The 15351-nt window shown below is 49.0% G+C and overlaps 1 protein-coding gene and 1 long non-coding RNA gene across 3 annotated transcripts in view; one reads left to right on the top strand and one right to left on the bottom strand.

Moving 5' to 3' along the window:
• inpp4b (inositol polyphosphate-4-phosphatase type II B) overlaps window positions 1–12329 on the bottom strand; it is a 74376-nt gene extending 62047 nt beyond the window's left edge. Inside the window, exons 1-2 of one of the 2 annotated variants that reach the window (XM_048999734.1) lie at window positions 12178–12329; window positions 10957–11074 (exon numbers count right to left, since the gene is read on the bottom strand). The gene's annotated coding sequence lies outside the window, so the exon portion shown is untranslated. Of the gene's footprint in view, window positions 1–10956; window positions 11075–12177 lie in introns of those variants that run through there. The other variant, XM_048999727.1, reaches the window with a different exon arrangement.
• Window positions 834–4254, top strand: LOC125723287 (uncharacterized). Its single transcript, XR_007386850.1, has 3 exons — window positions 834–2545; window positions 2813–2881; window positions 4127–4254. It is a non-coding gene; the product is annotated as an uncharacterized LOC125723287 (long non-coding RNA).
• Window positions 12330–15351: the final 3022 nt, after the last annotated feature.

Raw genomic sequence — 15351 nt, forward strand, 5'->3', positions numbered from 1 at the left:
TCTGCTGCACACGAGGGCATGGAAGCGGCACGCGTGAAAGCCGGTGGGAAATTCCCCGACACCCCTCCCTCGGGGACAGATCGACCGAGTGAACCTTCGACGGCCGAGATGGCCCCGTCTCCAGAGAGGGCCGGCACGGGGCCTCGCCGGAGCACGGCTCCTACAGCACCGCTGGGATTTTCCATCCTGCTATATTTGCTCGTGGGAACCAAGAATCTCCACTTTCTCCAGCCCCAAAGGGCAAGGAAAATTACAGAGCGGCTTGGGGATGGGGTGCAGCAGGAAGGAGGGTCTACGGGGAAGGCCTCAAAGTCGAGCGGTAGCGGCGGCGTCTGTGGGATGCTAATGAATCCAACTTTATTTCCCTTCGTGGGAAACGTGGATGTAAAATGTGGAGGGAAAAAGGCAGTAAGGGACGGCAGCATCGAGCTGATAGTCAGCATCAGAAGGCCCTTGTCACATCCCAGCTTATCTGGAAGGGTGACAGGCTGCATTACCAGTACATCCTCAGAGGAACATCAAGACCTCAGAACATCCAGAGGAAGCCAAAACGACAAGCCGAATGTTACTTCCAATCAGGTCCAGATGAGAAATGTCACCCGATGCCACAGTGCAAGTGGGAGGACACCGGGTCTTAAAAAAAATCTACCATACCATAAATCCCCACGCAGAAGCAAAAGATATACATGCAGTTTATGTAACACCTTATGCAAAAATGGGTCGTGCTTTTCATTTTTATATATAATGTATATATTTTATTTATATATTTTTTTATTCATATACTTTGCATTTGATGCTTTGAGATGCACGGCAGAAAGGGGAAGGTGGGGATTCATTATCACTCTCACGATCTGCACAAACACACTGAGGAACGAAGACCGTCAGCAGTTCTGCCATCGAATCCTCACAGGCAGAAACACGCTTCGCTCCGTCTCGGGCAAGAATTCTCGGCACCCCTGGCTCCTTTCAAACGTCGCTTTTCCGTTTACGGCTCCCGTACTGCGTGCTGCGCAAGTGAAGCTTCTCTGGGCGGTTCGGTCCGGCCCGCACGGCAGTCACATTCAAGCGTGGCGTCGCCCTAATCTGCCACATTAGCTGGCAGATCTCGGATCGGTTTTGTTGACCTTGAGGGAGGGGATGTTTTTCGGGAGCCGAGAAGCCGCCTCGCTCGGCGATCGCCTCCCTTCCCGAAAGGTATGGCTGACGGAAATATTACACACCGTAACTGCCAAATTAGACACTCCTCCTGAACAAAGTGTTATTTCATTAATGCACGCGAGCTTCTGGGCACAACATTATGCTTGGATACTCCTTCGATTCTTCGCCATTAGCTGTGATATTCAGGCTTTATCGTTATTGTGTTACACACACAAAAGTTATGTTAGTTTCTTCTCAAGCCCACAAAAGAAAGAAGTAAATAATATATAACTAAGTATTTGATGGTAACACTTTACTTGTGGGGGCACAAATAATGTAGTATCAAGCTATTACTTATGTCTTAATTAACCACAAGTCTTAGTTACATACTGATCTCATGTTTGTTCATCGTGAATGAATCTTTTATCCCAAGCAGTTGTTATATTTATCACTTTCTCTATCTGTTAATTCTGTGAACCGTTTTGAACTCCTGAAGGAACAAATAATGAATAACAAGTGAGATGCTGATCTCACGTTTGATCATCAATGAATCGTGACGCATCTTTTACCTCAAGAAGCTACTATATTTGTTCATGATTTGTGCTTTAGTAGTAACTGAGTCAGTACTAAGTATTTGTGCCCCGTCAAATGATGCGTTACCCAACAGCACTGCGCGAAAGTCTTAGGCAGTCAAAGAAAATGGCATAAGCTATTTTTATGGGTAGTAAGTGTATATTTGCAAATTAAGGGTGACGCACTAAAAATGAACAATAATTTCTTCTGTTTTCTAAAAAGTCATCGATATCTAGTCGGGCGGCTAGATGAACGCCGCTTCAGTACCCAAACCTCTCCTCAAGGGCACCCCAGCCATTCCAAGTAGTCGTTAAATTTTACCACCAGCCAATTTAATTAATTAATTAAATTACTTTTTAAAAAGTCAATGAGGTATTGATTAGCCCTACAAGGTCACAAAATACATGGGTGTGTTGGATGGTTGCCGCACATGCTGGGGCGACTTTACAGGAGGTTTGGAAATGGCTAAGCAGACACACTTTAACAGACATGACATAGTTTTGCACCAATACGAAGACCATTTAAACGTCATTTTCTTTACCGCCTAAGACTTTTGCACAGTACTGTATATCATGGTGATCAAGTGAGAAATCACCTTGGCAGCAAGGTGAGAGATTACCCTGGTCTCGTCAAACAGAGGAGAAGCTCAGTGTGGAGACGACATACTTCCCTCCTCACCAGGAGGGGGCGTTGCCTCTGTCCACACCACTGTCACTGTTCTCCTCTAGATCCAATGGGTCATTTTTGACAGACGCTTTAACCCGGTTAAACGTCATTAAACATCATATGGAGTGACACGTGTGTGGAGCGGTGGGAGACAATCTTCATGGAAACGGTGGGTGGAGCTAAGTGCTAAAAGTTAAGCGCTAACAGCACAGCATAATACCTATAGGAGATTGTTAAACATTTCTGGTATATATTATGTCCTTAAGGTTTTTTTTCTGATCAGCGTATATATTTTTGTTTATGTTAGAAGTAAATCCGAGTGCGATCACACAGCGGTCTTGCACTATGCGCATCCCGGCGATATAATTTGCCAACAATCTCCTAAAGTAGGTAACGTGATAAGTCACTTTAATTGTTTGTTTCATTAAATTTCCAGTGAAAACCGCATGGCGAGCTGCCTGACGGAAAAGGAAACAGAACCGTGTGAAGCTTTCTGTTAATGGAGGTAATGTGTGGCTGAGCGGATCAGGATGTTGTGTCTCTGATTTAAAGGTCATCAGTTCAAATCCCAGAAATTCCCGTATTGGGCCCTTCAGCCAGGCCCTTAATCCCCCCCCCCCCCCCCCCCCCCCCCCCCATTACTCCAGCGACTGGCTGTCCCTGCCTTCTCAAACAATGTATGGCGCTTTGGATAAAAACCATGTACCGAATTACTGTAATGAATATAGGTCATTTAATTTTGCCTAGCGTCTCCTGTTACGCTGTCAGACGGCACACAAGGGCCACTTTCACCAACACTGACTTTGAGAAACGCGGTTGCAGTGCTGATGGATACCGGCAGAGGTGGAAAGTTCAGGTCCAGAGAGTACAAATCCAGACCAACGCTTCGTTTTAACCAACCGATTGAGTTCTCTGTGACTGTGACTCTTCAGACTCAGCTGGTTGGTTGAACTTAAATCGTGGTCAGGATTCGTACTTTCTGGACCTGAACGTTCCACTCCTGGACGTATTGAGCGTATTGCGCGATTAGGGATCATCTCAAGACCTGAACACACAGATGACATGGATTACGTGAAGCAAAAAGCTAATGTTTACAAACAGGAGAGCAATCTTTAAATAGTCACCCGAGTGGTGTCACTGGAAATAGCCTGATGTAGTAACACGGAAAAGGCAGGAGGTGCTACGGTCAAGGGCTTGACGGTCACCAGCTGAGATGTAGCTCAGAGTATCCAGGTAGGAGACTTTGTATTTAGCTTACAGTCACTTTCCATACCCAATCTACAACAGACCCTTAAAAAAGAAAGACAGAATTGTTACAGAGAAATATAGGAATGGAACGCAAGATGGAAAGGACCGGCCATGCAGCGAGGCATCATCGCACACGCAGAACCTGCCTGCATGGAGGATGCTGGGAAATTAAACCTCCACTAATAATGAAAGGCACCGGCAAGCCTTGACCAATGAAAACGCCGCTTCCTTTTCCATTGTCATTACAGCAGTTACAATAAATAAAGATCTGATTCTGCCACTTCATGACTCATTGTATTGGTTAATTATCCTAAACCCCCTGGTCCGCTTTGTCCCTGATGGAGAATACACCACCAAACATTCAAAAGCAGACTTGTGTCACAAAGGCCTGCACCGAAATTTATGCCGCGGTCCAAGAGAAGAGAAAGAGTCCTTCGGCATCTCGTATTTTATGCTTTTATTATAGCTGACATTTTTCTGGAAATTTCTCCCGATCTTTCAGCATGGTGTGAAAGGGGTGGCCGGCAGGACTGACACGCAGCTTCGCCTGTTGTTTCCCGACCGGCCCGCGGATGTCTGCTGTTGACTCTGTGTGGCAGGACAGCCTCCATGTGCTCAGTGATGAGGAAAAAAAAAAGTTAAAGTAAAAAGTGAAAGTGGAATTAATTCCCGCCACACAGCTTACTTCCATAGTTCCTCTAATGTTCCTCTATTGCCATTGACTATTTTCAAGTTGACTCACTCATGCATTACGTACTTTTCCCTACATTCTGAGGGGATAATTCCCTGATACTCTAGGATTTAGCGTACAGGGGACAGAACTTCATGTTTAGTCGTATTGTAAGACGAAGTAACAGAATAAACACATGCCAGGCTTCACAGAAGACCACTTCAACAGTACACCCTTAAAATTTCGCAGTGTTGTCTGTATACCGACAGTAAAATTTCCTCCTTGGGATCAATAAAGTTTACCATCTATCTGCCCGAGTCATTTTATATTCACATTTACTTATTTAGCGAACGCTTTTGTCCGAAGCGATGTACCAGCGAGACAGATAATGCATAACGAGCGGAACAGCGGCAAAGGAGCTGATTCAGCCATAATCTCTCCGACGTTGAATCTCCGGTGACAGACCAGAGGAAAGAGCAAGACAGCAGTGATAACAAGATTCATACGGAGTGTGTGTCAGAAGCGCATTACGGGACACGTGTCCATTCAGATCCTCAAACGAATTACTTAAGTGTGCTGGCGGTGGGGCCTTCAGAAGACGTACGTTAACATCACTTCAGGTTCAGCTCCGTCCAAATCCACCCAATAATCCAACCAGTACTGGATTGTGGAGATATCTAAAATAATGTATTTTTTTACTAATTATCAGAATTTTTTTACTCACGACCTTGTACTGGATAAGAGTTCGGGAGATAGGTGGATGGATAAATAATTTTAATATTCAGTATAACTGAGGTTATGAGCCCACTCGTATGTCGCAAACATGAATGGGATCTATCAATTTCAGTTTTTCTTTTATGGACTAGAGGATGCTGGTTTTCAGGAGCTGGAGGTGATGTGCTCCCCTGGCTTGCTCCATGGGGTGCTCACTAGGGTCCATGCCACCCGTAGCATTTGTAAAGCGAGACGTCAACTCAACCAGGGAGGCCAAAGCTATGGGGTGCCTAAGTGCACATGGGAAAGCGAAATCGCGATCCAGGACGATCCGCCTGACTTTGACTGATGCTCACCAGTGGAGCAGAGACGTCGCACAGAGGAGAGCGGTTATCATTTTCCAGGGATGGAACGCCACAAAGAGCATGTGTCGGAATAACGAGGAAGCGGGTCGGCCACCCAGGAAGGTGGAGTCGTTATGAGAGACTTGCACTGTGAGTGCTAACCACTAGGGGGCGCTGTGATGTCCTTGAGACGCCCTTGGCAAAAGTTACCCTGATGACTTTCACAAATTGCCTTCTGCTGTGTACAATAAGGGTGGAATCTGCAAATGATTGAGCAGCATAATTAGCCTAACACTGTCTATAAAGAACTATAACTTCGTATCAGATAAGAGGAGATTGACGGGTAGATGATGCTGCGTGACCTAAAAACTTCCCATTCGCCAAACCTCAGGAATTTAGCTATTGAGAGATGCCGGGTCTCCCTCTATTGTGTTTTTTTTTTTCCCCTCGGAGATGGCCGCTCGGAAATGCGTGCAGTTCCGCGTCAGCATCCAGCTGCGCGGCTGGCCATTTTGCCGCCGGAGAATCTGCCGGCGTGGCGTCTTTCGTCCGTGGGGAGCAGGCGGGGCAGGAGATGGGTGCGCGGATCGACAATGGGCCCTGCGGAGCTTCAATCCAGCGCTGTCCGTCAAAGGTCGCATTTCAGCTGCGGCTTTCAGTCACACTGGAGGTGGAGAATCTGAGGGGGACCCGTTTTCTTGTCAAATGCCATTCACGGATACCTGCCACTGGGTGCTGCAGCTTATTAAAAGGGAAAAGAAAAATCTAACCTTAAAGATGCAGCTCTGTGGGGGGGGGGGGGGGGTTTCAGCCATGACAGGAACCTGTTATCTGCTTCTGCACTTGCATTGGTCTGAAGCATTAAGCTTTCCCCAATCTTAGCTGAGTCTTTTCGGAATAACTCGTGTAATTGGTTCTATTGACTGCCTTTGATTTTTTACTTTAATATTTAAGTCTTATCTTTGACAGTCCGACCACGGTAAGATGGGGTGGGGGGGGGGGGGGGGGGGGCGCATAACCGAGGAACCATTAGCGGGGGCTGACCTCTGCGGGGACCTGAGGAGGTCCCGTTCCCATTAAAACGGGGGTCTCTTCAGCCGAATCAAAGACGGAGCTGTCGTTAGCCGGCGGCAAAATTGACCATGCAGATATCTGCCCTGTGCACTTTTTCATGGTTTCTTAAGAAATAGCTCCAAAGGATGGAGACTGTTTGAGAAAAACGGGGGGAGAATTTTAACAGGAAGATGCATGCAAGGATGTTTCAGATGTTTCAACAACAAGAACAACAAGAGAAAAGCGAGATGGTATAAATAGTTGTGTCAGACAAAGGGTGTTAACTTCTACCTCTGACTCCAGAGGTTGGCAGGTGAAATCATGTGATAGAAGTCATGTGACAGAAGTCATGTGACAGGCTGCCATTGGCCTGCCATCGATTTATCATTGACCTAACTGTGCCTGACGCAGAGGACATGGTCCGGAATACAACCACCAAAAAAATCACGAGGACAGTCATTTGAGAGACATACAGCTGAACTGCATGTACAGTAAGTGAGGCACCATATGTTTTCCATAATAACCACAACAAGCCCCCCCAACATTTCAGCTCCATTTTGATATTACTGTCCTGCCTGGGCAGGGAGCCAAAAGCAAAAGGTCAGAAAGTACAGCGTGCATTTAGGAACGGATTCTTCCCCCCAGTTCCGGAATCAGAATTTTCAGTATATTTAAAGTTCTCTTAAATCAGTGGCTACCGCAGGAAGTGCTCGGTGTTCCGGCTTTTTCTTCATCTCGAATTGTCCTTCAACTAGGAATATTTTAGTAGGATTTAATGCTTCCTCGAAACACCGGTCCAATGCCACACCTATGTCAGAGGTCCGGATGTACTCTCAGCCCTCAGCATGCTCCTGACATCAATCTAGAGGATGCACGGGATACTGGAACGTTTCGAGCCACTGTCCTGCCTCATTGTTATCAAGAGATGAGGGGATTAACTGGGAGGCCTCGCTGCAGATCGATGCGAGATAATTTGACAGGTTGCTCAGCGACTCATTGCTGCCACCTGCGTGTGACGCGAGGGAAAAAAAAGGTGATGACCGTCAACACCCACGGGAGGAGAGAGTCTGCAGAAGTACCCTGTCACCTAGCATCTGCCGCTATAACATCTCACGACCGGAACGTCTAAAAAACACATGTAGTTCAGTGAGGAAACATGCGGACTGCACTGGGCATCAGAAATAGCAACCAAATGATTTTCACTGCGATGAGAAAAATAGCAAGGCATCGTCAAACGATTATGAAAAGAAGGGATGTTGGTGTCACAGTGCCTGGGGTTCAGCCCCCGTCAGGCTTCCGGTGTCCGATTCTCCTCCACTTTCATCCACCTCTCTGAAGACAGGAGTCGTGACTCGATTCAGCACTCGTGACTGTAGGTGCTGTCACTTTGCTGGCTGGGCCGAGAGGGGTGGGACCATCTCGAGAGGGAGAGTCAGATGATTGGGGTTAGATTCACTCCACCGGTCCCTGGCTCATGGATTAAAGTATCGGTCTGGACTTCCAATCCTGTCTCGCTCACAGTAATCCCATTTCGAATGACCATCTGAATCACCCAATTCACTACTTTGCTACCTTTCTGCAGTGGGTAGCTCCTGTCCCTCCCTGTAGACCACGAAAAGGGCACCCCGCCCTCCAGCAAAACTACATGGCTCCCTCCCCAGCCTCCTGGTCATGTGGTTCTATTCCCCCCCCTTCCCCCCCCCCTCGATGGGAATGATTCTCAGTTCACATTGACGTTGGTAACCTCATACCACTCAGCCACTCTCATGCCTTTCCCCATAAGCTTCATGCCAACCGGACCGGACGGTATCTAAAGATGCGTGTTTATTATTCAAACGTGGATGTTGTAAAACCAGCCGGCACTTTTCAGGGCAGTCATAAAGTTTGCTGAATAAAGATGCCATCCCACGCTCCTTAAAACCGATTAAACCATCCCTGACACGCAGAGAGTATATCACCATTTACACAATTCAAGTCGTGAAAAACCGGGAAGTGTTACTGCTGTGCAGATTCCTCTGTCATTTAAAGCTACAAATGAAAGTGGGGTAACATTAGCGATTCCGCTCCACGCAGACTTTCATTCTGTTCCTGGGGCGTCTGTCTGATATTATAGCACCTCAACGTAGCCCCAGCCTTCCCTTTGATACGGCTTCCCCGCCCGTCTCGATAAGCACCCCCCCCCCACCCCCGGACCCGTCTCGATAATAGCATCGCGGCCATTCCGTCTTATCTCCGGCGGAAACGCATTTAGTGAAAATGTCAGGTAACTTCTCCTTGTGTTTCGAGTGGCGACTCCAGCTGTCTCACGCCGGCTAATTCGGCACCCAGCAGGCAGGCGATAAGCGTCCGGATTCTGAGCTCTGGGATGGCCCACGGCTTGGCCGGCTACGAGGATCTGAGCGGGCCGCTTAACGAGGCGATGGTCATGTGACAGGGTCGCCGATCCCCCTCGAGAGGATGGATTTTCAAGGAGAGACCTGACCTCACAGGCCCTTTGTATCTCATGGATGGGACGGTTACTGTTGACTAGCTAAGTTACACACAGTGTATTGAATCATTGCATTATATTTAGAGTCCGTGTGCAACGTTTTAGCTTTTATGTCTGTACCGAATTTCTCAAGGTTATTCATTAACATACTAATATTCATCCTTCTTCTAAACACTTTTCGGGGAGGGGGAACACCCTGAGTGGGATGCCAGTGCAACACAGGGCACTATATAATGGGTAATATATAATGCATACAGAAGGAATCCTGTGTAACATAGGGAAAAGACTTGGTGGGGCTGTAATTCGAACCCTCAACCCTGAAGATGTGATGTAACCCACTTGGCCACTGTGTCACTGTACTGGCTTCTGGGCTGCCGCTGCCATGTGGTAATACGACAAGTGACCGTCACTAAATGGCAGTCATTCCCATGTCACCTCAGATCAAGCGGTCAGCTAAACGAGGAGATGACAGCTGGCGCCATTCACCACACAAGCCTACCTCGCCCACTAGGGGGCACCCTCTGCCACTACCGCCAAGCTCAGCTGCTCCAGGTAATGGCGGGAAAATAGTATGGCAGACTAGCGTTGGCTGCGTTTGTAGCGAAGGAAACAGTTCGCAGAGACATCGCACCTCTCTCTGAAAGCCTGAACGTGACCGTTTTCTCGGTAACACTTACGGGACGGGCATTTTACGGTGAGACGATTAGCGTGTCGCTACGGTGCACCATTAAGAGGAAAAACTGTTTTTCAGCTGGCAGTCGGTCACATTCCGCCGGTGTCCAGCGTATGATTTCGGAAATGACAGCCTTGGGGGAACACACAGATGCAATGACCTCCCCTAAATGCGGCCTGCGTCTGTCGAGAGCAGCCGATCGACCAATCAAGGCCACAGTGATTCAGGACCTACCACTGGGACACGTGCCAGTCCATGGCAGGGTACAATCAGTGAGTTTCTAACTCAGGTACGCACCACGGGTGTTCAGAGACACTCGGGGGGTGCGGGGGGGGAGGACACAGGGAGAGCAAGCCAGCATTGTATCACGAGGCTGCGGGCAGATCCTAGCATGCTTCTTGCAGGCTTCGGCACACACTGCACGCTACAGCTGCACGTTTGCGCCATGGAGCAGCACACAGCTGGCAGGTTAAACAGAGAAGCTCCTTTTACTCAGTATTAGTATTTGACTCTTTCCAGGCATCCGATGATACTAATCCAATTTGCACTGAGAGTCTGAGAATCTGATCATTATCTTCATGTTTTTTGTCCTTGCCGTGTGTATTTCCATACTGTTATCAGCATCCGACATGCAGCTTAAATGTTGGGATATTTGCAGTTAAACAGGGTCCCCCCCCCCCCCCCCCCCCAAAAGCCCCATGCTGTAAATGCAAAGAGCAGTTAAGTTATGGGGAAAACGTACCCTGTGACCCTATGGATTGTGGGAAATATTGCCGCTGCAACCGTGAGCTATGTGTGTGTGTGTGTGTGTGTGTGTGTGTGTGTGTGTGTGTGTGTGTGTGCATGAGTAGGCCTCTGTATGTGTGAACACAGCTTACACACAGATGAGAGAGGAATCTGCGGTTTCTGTCGGGCCCCTTAACTCCACCCCGTTAAAAATGACTGACTGGCAAGCTGAAATCTAAGCCGACGCTGCAGGAATTCTGGGTAGAGCCATATACAATTGCTAGTTATTCTCATTAATATGTCAGGCTTTAATGGCTACTGGTGTCATGGCCAAATGGGTGCCCGTCATTTCCACTGCGGAACACGTAGCTGGCGGTCAGCCCCGCACACGCGTCAGGGGGGTCTATGCGCACCCTGCTTAACAAATCGGGGCGCAGCATGGTGAATGGACACACAGGCGCCTCTCTCACCCTGCCCGGCTTCTCCCTGGACACCCAATATGTCATTCATCACAGGCCAAAAGAGAGCACTTCAGACAAATCCCAGCACAGCATTCCTCCTGTCCTCTGTTTAAATACACTCCCCCCCCCCCCCTCTAAAGGATGTCTAAAAAAAGATGCCCTGCTGTTTGTCAGGGGTGGGGCTCCAGGCGGGCTGGGCTTACGGTCTCACGGGAAGGGTCCTTCACGTCGTACACCGTGAGCTTCACCCGGGTCTCCTCGCAGATGGGGTATCCGGGGGGAAAGGTTACGCCAGTCAGGAAAAGGGGGGTCCCTGGTTCCCTGTAAGAAAGGGGGAGAAACCATCAGCGCCAGGAGGTCGGGGGGAGGGGTGACAGCTGTGGATCAGTCTGCTGTTAGAAACGTTTTTACAGGAACACCCCTGAAAAGCAAATACATTCTGCGGTCAGGATAATTTAGAAGGAGCAGGAAATGTACTCTTTCATGCAGTGAGGGGGTAATGAGTTAAAAAGACCGACATTTTTTTTCCTCTGCCCAACTGCATCAGGGTGGTGCTGAGAAGGCATTGCCCCCCCCAGGCCAGTCGCGTTCTTAATAACACGGCGTGATAATCTGCGTGGTGTTCAAACGCCGCCTGTTTATAGCGAGACTTCCTTTTCCTGCGCTCCGTGCCCAGGGTGCGTCTGGAATGTGGCCCCCGCGGGAATCAGGAGGGCCAGATAACGAAAGTCATTTTCGTCCGCAAACATCTCCCACCCCACCCCCTGGAATGGCCTAAGACAGCGGCCCATCAGCGTCGAGGAAATATCACCCCATCACTGCGAGGGCCAATTAATTTCTTCGCTGCAGGTGAGCGGTCGTGTGATTAATTGTATCGCTGCGGAATCCATGCGCGCCGGACGTCCACTGGCAGGTTTGCATCTGGAGATTGGCAGCCGGGAACAAGTCAGACACGAGGCTACTGGAGAAATCATCTTGGCCTGGGTTTCGGCTACGGCTAGAGATACAGTCCAAGCCGGAAGGGTCCCTGCTTGGAAATGGCGCTCAGTATTGCTTCAGGCAATTCTCAACGGCATGGGCAAATGTGCAGCGATAAACCGCATTTGACAGGCAAGCCAGACTGGGATCAGGTCATCCCAATCTCCAAGGGCTTCAGCCAGTATTGATTAGCACCTAACCATTGGATGGTGTGACTTCCTGTCTAAAGGGTCCCTATTGTAATGACCCATCGCCAGTAAGCCTCATTAACCCCCCAAGGACCAGACGTACCCATCTCCCGAATTCCAGGACGGAGCCAAAAATATGAAGAACGACACATGCAAAGTCAGTCTGGTCCGGTCCAAACGGTCCAGTGCGACTGTCAAAGTCACCAAGCTGTCCCAGAGATGGACCGAGACCTTTCTGCTCACGCCCAGTGGACTTACCAGCATATTGGGCAATCAAAACCGGAACCAATCCGTGGGATGTGGAAACCAAAAGTCCATTTAGTCTCCCCGAGATCCTGGATACGTCGCTGAATGCCTGAGAACTTCTCTTCAGATGGTGTGTGCGTGTGTGAGCGTGTGTGTGAGTGTGTGTGTGTGTGTGTGTGTATGCTAGCGTCATGACCTTCTGAGACCACAGGTGGGTGGAGCTGGCATGACATGCAGAAGGAAACTCCACCCCCCCAAAGGCATACTGTGCTGCCCCCCCCCCCCCCAATTGACCATTAAATGATCCACAGACAGGGGCAGTCTCACTGGGGAGACATTAGGTAAGCGCATTAGGACACGGTCAACAAGAAAAACGGAGACCGCAGTCCTGGCAGTCGGGGGGGGGGGGGGGGGGGGGGACGCATTTATGGAGCAAATAAACGATGAAATAAACTGTGAGACCAGCCCCCGACTCGGCCCTCCCCACCTGTTCCCAGCTGTTGTCGGAGCTCTGCAGGGAATCGAGTGACAGGGTGGGGCAAATGTTAGTCCCTCTAATATCACCCCCCCCTCACTTTAAGAAAAAAGAACAGCTGCTTCGCTCAGCTTTTAGGGACCCCCGCCATAAACGTCGAGCAAAATACTTCATCTGCAGTCGCTGTTTTTTTCCACCCTCCCATACATTGCAGTTGACGGCTCTCGCAGCTCTGCGAGTGGAAGCGACTCGATCCGGAGACCTTTGTACGTCCCGGCATCCTCGCGATCCGCAAACACGAGTCCATTTAACGTGCCCGTTATGACTCCGGGAACTTCGGATTGGTGCTGGACGGAGGAAGGAGGGGGGTGTTTGATAACAGTGCCGACCGAGACTGTTTCGGAGCGATAGCGAGAGAGAGAGAGAAAAAGAAACAGAAAGAGAGTGAGAGAGAGAGAGAGAGGGACTGGGAGCCTGGATCACAGGAGCATGGGAGCTGGACCCCCCCTTGACCCCCGTCCCCCCCCCCCCCCCCCCACTGGCTGGGGCACTGGAGAGGTCTCTCCCCCAGTCTAAATAAAAACATGCTGGAAAATGAAATCGGAGGGAAATAAGCCGGCCTTTGTGCGTTCGGGGTGGGGGGGGGGGTGGGGGGGCGAGGAGGGAAATTATGCACCGTGAAGGAGCTTCTCTGTGGCCGGTGCTCGGTCTCTTAACCGCCACTGATTGCTGGAAAAAAGAGGGAGGTCACACTTGATGGGAACATATTGCTGCTCTGCCAGCCTCCTGCCTGGTGGGGGCAGCGTGACACAGACAGGGGCGATGGAGAGAGCTCGGACATGCCGAGGAAGCCCTACCTCAACCACCTCGGTCCAGCAATGTGGGGCTAGGCTCTGCTCCTGGGCATCGACGAGCGCCACGTGCACAACGGCGCTGGGTGTCCTCTCAGGTGTAGAGGGGGACAGCTCCCTGCAGGCTGGACAAAGGGAGCGGTCAGGCTGGGGTCGAGGCACGTTATATGGAAGCCGGTGCACCAATGAGATGAGCAGAAATTGAACGTTAGGGGCATTGGACAACATTAGCAGGAAAGAAGTGTGTTTTTCAGTAACAACTGAAATGAAATTGGTCTATCTTTGCTGTTGGGAACATTGGAAAATGTTTTTCGTATATCCAATCTCTTTTTTTTAAAAGACACAAATTCACAATTGGGAGCCATCCTGGGACTACTGATTAAACGTGGACACCGGCGGTGGAGCACATGTGTCGGCTCCTACCAGCACCCCCACAGCGACTCCTACAGGAAGTAGGATAAAGGATAAAGCAAGTCACAAAGAACAGAACTAAAACGCAGGACGGCGGCGGCCTGTGAGCCAGACGCTCTGAAGACATCGCCGTCTCTGCGATTGTTTTCCTGGAGCTGGGCTCATTTTGTCTGTTATGGTTTCATATTTCAGTAAATGTTTGTTCGTTTGTCAGATCGATTCAGCCTCTGAATCAGATCTATCTGTTTATCCTTTCCTTCTTTCCTTCCTTCCTTCCTTCCTTCCTTCCTTCCTTCCTTCCTAAGACTTTCACCTACACTTCTTTTTACAACAGAGCAATGATTCCTAATTGCCAGACAGTTCAAAAGAAGGGAAGGTTGATAAACAAAGTAAGCAGATGACTGGGAATGGATAATCCCCCCACCCCATCCCATCCCATCCCATCCCGTCTCTCCTCCACCGTTAGAACGATCCGATCTGTCGAATAAAAAACTAACAGGAGTTATTTACCGACTGCTTCCCCTTCTCGAGGGCCGGGAGAGAGACGCGAGAGTCAGACTGATTCCAGGCCGCATGGGGAACAGGCCACTGTGTCCGCAGCCTCACACTCAGTGAGGGAAAGTAACGTAGTAAAACGAAAGAACTGGACTTCCCCAAGGTACGATGTAGTAAGCTGCGCGCAAACAATAATCAATAACAATCACATTACGTATAATTACTTCCAAATTCGATTTCAAACTGGGTCTTCTGAGCTTATCATTTAAGTTTAGTCCTGATGGCAGCTCACAAGGCGCTGGCTGTATTCCATGAAATGTCATTTTGCACGCCACAAACTCACCACTGTCACATCCCACATGTAGTTCTAGCGCTCTGCACCATTACTGAAATCATTTGACCGGTAGCTAAACCGACGAGCTGACCAATGAGGGTGGGCCAATCCACCAGGTGACCGCAGGGACAGCCAATCGGCAAGCATGCTTTATGGCATTAACCAGTGAATGATACCCATGTGAAGATCTCGCAGGCTCGGCTCCAATCATTAATCAACAGCACAATTTCTGTCGTTAAATTGAAAGGCTTTTTCAGCTTTTCGAAGCCGCAAGCTCCTGACTACTTTCCTTACGTCGTCTATCTCTGGCCTTAATAATAAATCATTAAAAATGCATCTTTGTGGTTCAGCATTTAAATGAGACATGATGAAATATAATTGATGAACATAATTTCCAGTTAAACTGAAACTGACGGGGGAGGACTGACTCTTTTTAACAACTTCGATTTCAGACTCATTCCGGTTTACCTGCTACAGACTCGCCTTAGATTTCCTTCCTGCTGCTCATATAATTTATGAGCCGTGATGACAAAAAGTACTGAAGCTGTTATGCTAATTGGGGATTTATCTGGATTAAAGCCACAAGCATTAAATTAGGTTCGTTTGTCTTTCCGTTGCAC

The sequence above is a fragment of the Brienomyrus brachyistius genome, unplaced genomic scaffold (assembly GCF_023856365.1).
Source record: "Brienomyrus brachyistius isolate T26 unplaced genomic scaffold, BBRACH_0.4 scaffold47, whole genome shotgun sequence".
NCBI classification, from domain to species: Eukaryota; Metazoa; Chordata; class Actinopteri; order Osteoglossiformes; family Mormyridae; genus Brienomyrus; species Brienomyrus brachyistius.